Source organism: Micropterus salmoides, unplaced genomic scaffold, assembly GCF_014851395.1.
Source record: "Micropterus salmoides isolate LMB-PRFRI ecotype aquatic unplaced genomic scaffold, ASM1485139v1 Ms_hic_scaffold_19, whole genome shotgun sequence".
NCBI lineage: Eukaryota > Metazoa > Chordata > Actinopteri > Centrarchiformes > Centrarchidae > Micropterus > Micropterus salmoides.
The window spans coordinates 1,007,358-1,016,074 of NW_024041039.1; positions in this window are offsets into that span (position 1 = coordinate 1,007,358).

Here is an 8,717-nt window from a genome sequence, read left to right on the forward strand (position 1 = left end):
ACACAGGAGTAATTATGAACAGGCACATTTGTGGAAACGTCTTTCAGACAGGACCACTTTTGCACATGTGCAGATAGGGATCCGGCAGGCAGCACAGAGTGGGTACCTACAAGTACAAAGGGGGCCAAAGTGTGCCAAGAAAATATCCCCCACACCAGCAGCAGCAGCCTGAACCTCTGATCCAAGGCAGGACGGATCCATCTGAATGTCTCTGATTTATATATGCGTGACTCTGGAAATGAACTTTATCAATAACTATAAAGTACCACCTACATTCCTCAAACATATATTTAACTTGACATAGAAATATATTTTTATAAACTATTAAAAAACTAACTATAAAATCCATGATACATATTCATGTATCACATGATCCTTCATGAACTAATCAGTGTTTTTTAGTTTTTCTGCATTCAGCAGTTTTGATAGAAAGTTCATTCTTGACCTTTGAAGCAGAAAACAAATAAAAATGGATTATTTATATGAATAATTTAAATTCTGCAGTTATATTTTCTCTTACTCTCATTTCCTCCTACGTGACTTTATATTCTGTTTTGTTACTGGATGTTTAAAGCAGAAATCTTCTCTCTGAGATTTTAATCTGTGATGTCAGTCAATAATCAATAAGTGAAGCTGATGTTCAGAGGATGATTAAAAAGTTTGGATTTCCCGTCACTCCTCTGGAGGCTGATTATTATCGAAGTTCACTTCACAGAGTTTATTACCAAAACCTGCAGAGTCCTGGATTTATTACCCACAATTCATCTGGATTCATATACCGCCCTCTGTGGGAGGATCAGAGAGGGGGGGAGGACGGGGGTCTGAGGGAAGCAGCAGAAATGAAAAAGATGAGAGTCTGACTGATGGAGGGATGACAGGGAGGGAGGCGGAGCTCCCAGCATGCCGTGCAGCAGGTGGCGGCTTAGAAGCTCCGCCTCCTCCTGATGCGTCTGATCAGAAACTTTCATCTGTTCCCGTGACGACCGCTGTAACCACGGCAACCGAACTGCAGCAGCACTCCTGGAAACCATGGCAACAGTCGTCAGGGGAGCGGAGGAGGGGGAGGAAGAAAATAGAGAGGAAGTCGTACTTTCCAAGTAGAGCTGCTTCTTCACAGGTAGGACAACAGGAAGAGGTACCTGTGAAGATAAGAATACCTGTAGTGATACTTGTGATGAAGTACCTGTAGAGGTGAACTGGTAATCATACAACTGAAGCAGAACTGCCAAATTCACAAACAGTTTCCTAATAGTCTGGGAGAGCGAGACGGATGGGGAGGGCGCCCGAAGGTAGCACAGCGAGACGGATGGGGGAGCGCGCCTGAAGGTAGAGCGCCCGAAGGTAGAGCGCCCGAAGGTAGCACAGCGAGACGGATGGGGGAGGGCGCCTGAAGGTAGAGCGCCCGAAGGTAGCACAGCGAGACGGATGGGGGAGGGCGCCTGAAGGTAGAGCGCCCGAAGGTAGAGCGCCCGAAGGTAGAGCGCCCGAAGGTAGCGCAGCGAGACGGATGGGGATTGCGCCTGAAGGTAGAGCGCCCGAAGGTAGCACAGCGAGACGGATGGGGGAGGGCGCCTGAAGGTAGAGCGCCTGAAGGTAGCGCAACGAGACGGATGGGGAGAGCGCCCGAAGGTAGAGCGCCTGAAGGTAGCGCAACGAGACGGATGGGGAGAGCGCCCGAAGGTAGAGCGCCCGAAGGTAGCGCAACGAGACGGATGGGGAGAGCGCCCGAAGGTAGCACAGCGAGACGGATGGGGATGGCGCCTGAAGGTAGAGCGCCCGAAGGTAGCACAGCGAGACGGATGGGGGAGGGCGCCTGAAGGTAGAGCGCCTGAAGGTAGCGCAACGAGACGGATGGGGAGAGCGCCCGAAGGTAGCGCAACGAGACGGATGGGAGAGCGCCCGAAGGTAGCGCAGCGAGACGGATGGGGAGAGCGCCCGAAGGTAGCGCAGCGAGACGGATGGGAGAGCGCCCGAAGGTAGCGCAGCGAGACGGATGGGAGAGCGCCCGAAGGTAGCGCAGCGAGACGGATGGGGAGAGCGCCCGAAGGTAGCGCAGCGAGACGGATGGGGAGAGCGCCTGAAGGTAGAGCGCCTGAAGGTAGCGCAGCGAGACGGATGGGGAGAGCGCCCGAAGGTAGCGCAGCGAGACGGATGGGGAGAGCGCCCGAAGGTAGCGCAGCGAGACGGATGGGGAGAGCGCCCGAAGGTAGCGCAGCGAGACGGATGGGGAGAGCGCCTGAAGGTAGAGCGCCCGAAGGTAGCGCAGCGAGACGGATGGGGAGAGCGCCCGAAGGTAGCGCAGCGAGACAGATGGGGGAGGGCGCCTGAAGGTAGCGCAGCGAGACGGATGGGGAGAGCGCCCGAAGGTAGCGCAGCGAGACGGATGGGGAGAGCGCCCGAAGGTAGCGCAGCGAGACGGATGGGGAGAGCGCCCGAAGGTAGCGCAGCGAGACAGATGGGGGAGAGCGCCCGAAGGTAGAGCGCCTGAAGGTAGCGCAACGAGACGGATGGGGAGAGCGCCCGAAGGTAGAGCGCCCGAAGGTAGCGCAACGAGACGGATGGGGAGAGCGCCCGAAGGTAGCACAGCGAGACGGATGGGGATGGCGCCTGAAGGTAGAGCGCCCGAAGGTAGCACAGCGAGACGGATGGGGGAGGGCGCCTGAAGGTAGAGCGCCTGAAGGTAGCGCAACGAGACGGATGGGGAGAGCGCCCGAAGGTAGCGCAACGAGACGGATGGGGAGAGCGCCCGAAGGTAGCGCAGCGAGACGGATGGGGAGAGCGCCCGAAGGTAGCGCAGCGAGACGGATGGGGAGAGCGCCCGAAGGTAGCGCAGCGAGACGGATGGGGAGAGCGCCTGAAGGTAGAGCGCCCGAAGGTAGCGCAGCGAGACGGATGGGGAGAGCGCCCGAAGGTAGCGCAGCGAGACGGATGGGGAGAGCGCCTGAAGGTAGAGCGCCTGAAGGTAGAGCGCCTGAAGGTAGCGCAGCGAGACGGATGGGGAGAGCGCCCGAAGGTAGCGCAGCGAGACGGATGGGAGAGCGCCTGAAGGTAGAGCGCCCGAAGGTAGCGCAGCGAGACGGATGGGGAGAGCGCCCGAAGGTAGCGCAGCGAGACAGATGGGGGAGGGCGCCTGAAGGTAGCGCAGCGAGACGGATGGGGAGAGCGCCCGAAGGTAGCGCAGCGAGACAGATGGGGGAGGGCGCCTGAAGGTAGAGCGCCTGAAGGTAGCGCAGCGAGACGGATGGGGGAGAGCGCCTGAAGGTAGCGCAGCGAGACGGATAGGGAGAGCGCCCGAAGGTAGCGCAGCGAGACAGATGGGGGAGGGCGCCTGAAGGTAGAGCGCCTGAAGGTAGCGCAGCGAGACGGATGGGGGAGGGCGCCTGAAGGTAGAGCGCCTGAAGGTAGCGCAGCGAGACGGATGGGGGAGAGCGCCTGAAGGTAGCGCAGCGAGACGGATAGGGAGAGCGCCCGAAGGTAGCGCAGCGAGACAGATGGGGGAGGGCGCCTGAAGGTAGAGCGCCTGAAGGTAGCGCAGCGAGACGGATGGGGGATGGCGCCTGAAGGTAGAGCGCCCGAAGGTAGCGCAGCGAGACGGATGGGGAGGGCGCCTGAAGATTGGATGAAACTGGTCATGTGGCGCAGGGGAGTGTCTGAAACATTTTGTGTCCGGAGGGGTGGGGCGCCGCCATAAATTTAGAGTCCTGGAGGTGTCCAAGGCTTTCCTGGTGAGCTCCAGACTGTTCTGGCTGCACCAGGTCACCAGATGGTCGATCTCCCACCTGTAGGCGGACTCATCCCCACCTGTGATGAGCCCAATGAGGGTGGTGTCGTCTGCAAACTTAAAGTCAGTGCAGTACCTGTAGAGATGTAGCAAACCTTTAAACCTGTATCAGTTTGCCCCCCCCTCCCCCGCCGCCTCCATTAGCCCCACAGAACTCGCCGCCATATCCATTTCACTTCAGCATCACCCAGCGTACAGCCACTAACCCCCACAAATATCGCCGTTAACACCCCGCCCCTATGCGTTAACACCACCCCTCCACAGTAACACTTTAATCCCGCCCTCGCTCCGCTGCCGCGGCGTGCTGAAATATGTTTCAAATGCCACTATAATCCTCTGAGGAGAAGAAGAAGAGAGAGAACACTCCACGCTGGAGGATCCCCCCCCTTCCCCCGTCGCCGCTCACCGATCCCTCGCTCCCTCTCCTCATCTCTCAGGGATTATCTCCCCGCCACAACCGGGACTTCTGGGAAATATTAGAAAAGTGGGGGAGGTGTCTCCCCCGAGCGCTCCCAGTCTCTCACTCTCCCCGGCCGTCTCATACAGCAGCTGCTTTTTATTGAGTTAATATCAGGTAATTACAGGTTCTTACAGGTTAGCAGAGCTCACCTGGACGAGCCAGACTCGCCGGAAGGTCGTGGGTTTGATTCTGTTCTTCAGCCGTGTTGGAGCTCATTTACTGAAACGGCACCTGTTGGAGAATAATTTCTCTTATTGGGCTTTATTTTAATCTGCATATTAACTGAAAGTCAATAAAAACTGAATCTCATCATAAAAATGATAAAGTTCTAACAGAACCACAGAATAATGAATGAATGTCAAAAATAGATTACAGTGATGAGCTCATTACTCTGAGGGTTACTGTGGTGATATCTACATTCACACAGGAAGTCACTATTTCTTTGAATCAGGCCCGAGAAATGTCTGATCTACTGACAGTCTGTTTAAATTCATCAATAATCTCACTTGTGATCCGCTGTCCTGTCAGTCTGAATCCTGGGCAGGTGTCCTGCGAGTGTTGGCAGCACGTCCGTTATTAACAGCTGCAACGTTTCACTGGATCTGCAGCAATAAACACTAAGAGCTGTCAGCACGTACGGCATCAGACGACCTGAAGGAAGAAGTAAGAGTTAACGAATAGTGCAGTCACTACAGGAGAACTGTGAGGAGCCAGAAGAAGAGAGCACAGGAAGTGATGTCAGAGGTTCGAGGTGTTATCAGAGGAAGTGTTCTCTGCAGAGGTTTCCGGAGCTTCTTGAAGTCAGAGAGGGACGCCGCTGCTCCGATGGCGTGCGGTAGCTCGTTCCACCATCGTGGGACTGAGATTGCTTTGTGTGAAGGGATGGCAGAACCAGGCGGCGTTCGTTGGAGGAGCGCAGTGGCCCAGAAGGAACGTGGGCTTGGATTATGGAGTTTAGGTAGATGGTGCAGACCAAGGAGTAGCTCTGTATGCAGCATCAGGGACTTGGATTTGATTCTGGAGGCCCCGGGGAGCCAGTGGAGGTCACTGAGTGATGGAGGGACATGAGTCAGACGTCCATCATCAGAACATGAGGTGAAGTTTAGAAGTTCACTGTTCCGTTCTGAGAAACAGAGGTGTGATGAATGGTGATACTGATCACATGATGACACGGCGCCTGATCTGAGCTGTCAGTCAAAACCAAACAAGACCCCCCCCACACACACACACACACACACACACACATAGTGCAGAGAAACTGTGTGTGATTGGCTGAGCAGGTGGAGGTGGGTGGAGCCTGATACCTTTTGTTATCATGAGATCAGAATAAAAAGATTGGACCAATAATCATCTTAAATATCATTATTGATTATAACGATACCGTAGTTCAGTAACGTGCAGTGACATCAGCAGCTCCTCAGGTTGAAGAACTTTGGTTCCTTCTGTCTTTTGATCGATCAGCTCATTGACAGAGAACAGAGGTCGGAATCATTCTCAGATCAGCTGAGTGTTCTGGATGAACCTCTGATGCAGGTTGGCTGTAGGAGGAACACGGGTCAGTTTATAAATCTGTAAAGCTCTGAGAGATTAACCTGCTGACAGGACAGCCTGCAAGACAGCGGGAGGGGCATCACACCGCTCTTTAGAACAAGGTTCCACCTGCACATCTAAACAGCAGATCTGGTTTGCAGGAAAAGTAAGAAACAAAACCGTGAGGAACAGCACAGTTAGGAACAGTGAGGAATGGAGAACGGTGAGGAGCAGAACTGCAAGGAACAGAACGTTTAGGAATGGTGAGGAACAGCAAGGAACAAAACAGCAAGGAACAGAACAGTGTGGAACAGAACTGTTAGGAACAGCGAGGAATGGAGAACGGTGAGGAACAGAACAGCAAGGAACATAACTGTTAGGAACAGCGAGGAACAGAACGGTTAGAAACTGAGGAACAGAACAGTTAGAAACAGAACGGTGAGGAACAGCAAGGAACAAAACGGTAAGGAAAAGAGAACAGTGAGGAACAGAACGTTTAGGAATGGTGAGGAACAGCAAGGAACAAAACAGCAAGGAACAGAACAGTGTGGAACAGAACTGTTAGAAACTGAGGAACAGAACAGTTAGAAACAGAACGGTGAGGAACAGCAAGGAACAAAACAGCAAGGAACAGAACAGTGTGGAACAGAACTGTTAGAAACTGAGGAACAGAACAGTTAGAAACAGAACGGTGAGGAACAGAACGTTTAGGAATAGTGAGGAACAGAACGTTTAGGAATAGTGAGGAACAGAACGTTTAGGAATGGTGAGGAACAGCAAGGAACAGAACAGCACGGAACAGAACAGTAAGGAACTGAACGGGTTAGGAACAGAACGGTGAGGGAACAGGAACAGTTAGGTTAGGTTAACTTTATTGTTCCCAAGGGGAAATTCTGCTTGCGCACAGTGCAGAGTTGTTTCATAAAAAAAAAGAACAATTCACAAAAGACATCAACAAGAACCTGAGAAGCATGGACATGTTGTAGTTCACAAGAGGAAAATATAAACACAGAAGAAAAAGGACTTTGTTGACAACATAGTTCCATGGATTAAAGTGCTAGTGTGGTTGTTGCACATTGCTCCATTGAACTGAAGTTTGTGTAAAGTGCATATGGTAAGGTACTAGTATATTTATTGCACGTTGCCCTATTGCACCAAGGTTGCAAGCAAAGTGCTGTAGTGCTCACATATTTATTAATTTTTACACTACTTTACATAGTTCAGCAGCTTAATGGAGGCCGGCACAAATGATCATTTTAGGCGATTGGATTTGCGTCTTGGTACACAGAGTCTTCTTCCTGATGGCAGGGTTTCGTATTCAGGGAAGAGAGGATGTCGAGGGTCCGATTTCATTTTCTTAGCCTGTTTCATAACTGCTTGGTCATGCAGGCTCTGTACAGCCTCATAGTCCCTCCTTCCTGTAATTTTCACGGCTGTTTTGTGCATGTTGGCAAGCTTGTTTTTCAACTTAGCTGTTAAGTTGCCGAACCGTGCAGTAATTCCATATCTGATGACACTCTCTAAGATTGCATGGTAGAAAATCATCATGATCTGACTGCTCACACCGTACAACCTTAGAACGCCTTAAGAAATAAAGCCTCTGCTGCAACTTGTTGCACAGGTTTTCAACATGTGTGTTCCAGCAAAGGAGACTGTCAGTGTGAACACCTAAATATTTGTATGAGGACACTGGGACAGTGAGGGAACAGAGAACAGTGAGGGAACAGGGAACTATGGGGGAACAGAACAGTGAGGGAACAGAGAACAGTGAGGGAACAGAACAGTGAGGGAACAGAGAACTATGGGGGAACAGAACAGTGAGGGAACATAGAACAGTGAGGGAACAGAGAACAGTGAGGGAACAGAGAACTATGGGGGAACAGAACAGTGAGGGAACAGAGAACAGAGAACAGTGAGGGAACAGAGAACTATGGGGGAACAGAACAGTGAGGGAACAGGGAACAGAGAACAGTGAGGGAACAGAGAACAGAGAACTATGGGGGAACAGAACAGTGAGGGAACAGGGAACAGAGAACAGTGAGGGAACAGAGAACAGTGAGGGAACAGAGAACTATGGGGGAACAGAACAGTGAGGGAACAGGGAACAGAGAACAGTGAGGGAACAGAGAACAGAGAACTATGGGGGAACAGAACAGTGAGGGAACAGGGAACAGAGAACAGTGAGGGAACAGAGAACAGAGAACAGTGAGGGAACAGAGAACTATGGGGGAACAGAACAGTGAGGGAACAGAACAGTGAGGGAACAGAGAACTATGGGGGAACAGAACAGTGAGGGAACAGGGAACAGAACAGTGAGGGAACAGAGAACAGAGAACAGTGAGGGAACAGAGAACAGTGGGGGAACAGAACAGTGAGGGAACAGAACAGTGAGGGAACAGGGAACAGAGAACAGTGAGGGAACAGAGAACAGAGAACAGTGAGGGAACAGAGAACAGTGGGGGAACAGAGAACAGTGAGGGAACAGAACAGTGGGGGAACAGAACAGTGAGGGAACAGAACAGTGAGGGAACAGGGAACAGTGGGGGAACAGGGAACAGTGGGGGAACAGAACAGTGAGGGAACAGAGAACAGTGAGGGAACAGAGAACAGTGAGGGAACAGTGTGGGAACAGAGAACAGTGAGGGAACAGAGAACAGTGGGGGAACAGTGGGGGAACAGAGAACAGTGGGGGAACAGAGAACAGTGTGGGAACAGAGAACAGTGGGGGAACAGAGAACAGTGTGGGAACAGGGAACAGTGTGGGAACAGGGAACAGTGAGGGAACAGGGAACAGTGGGGGAACAGGGAACAGTGGGGGAACAGAGAACAGTGAGGGAACAGAGAACAGCCCTGCATTTTCCTGCCTTTTTAACACCGTCGCAGCTGATTGGATAACATCTGTGACACGGCCACCATACGGGAGAAAATACCTCGGAGCCAGTTGCG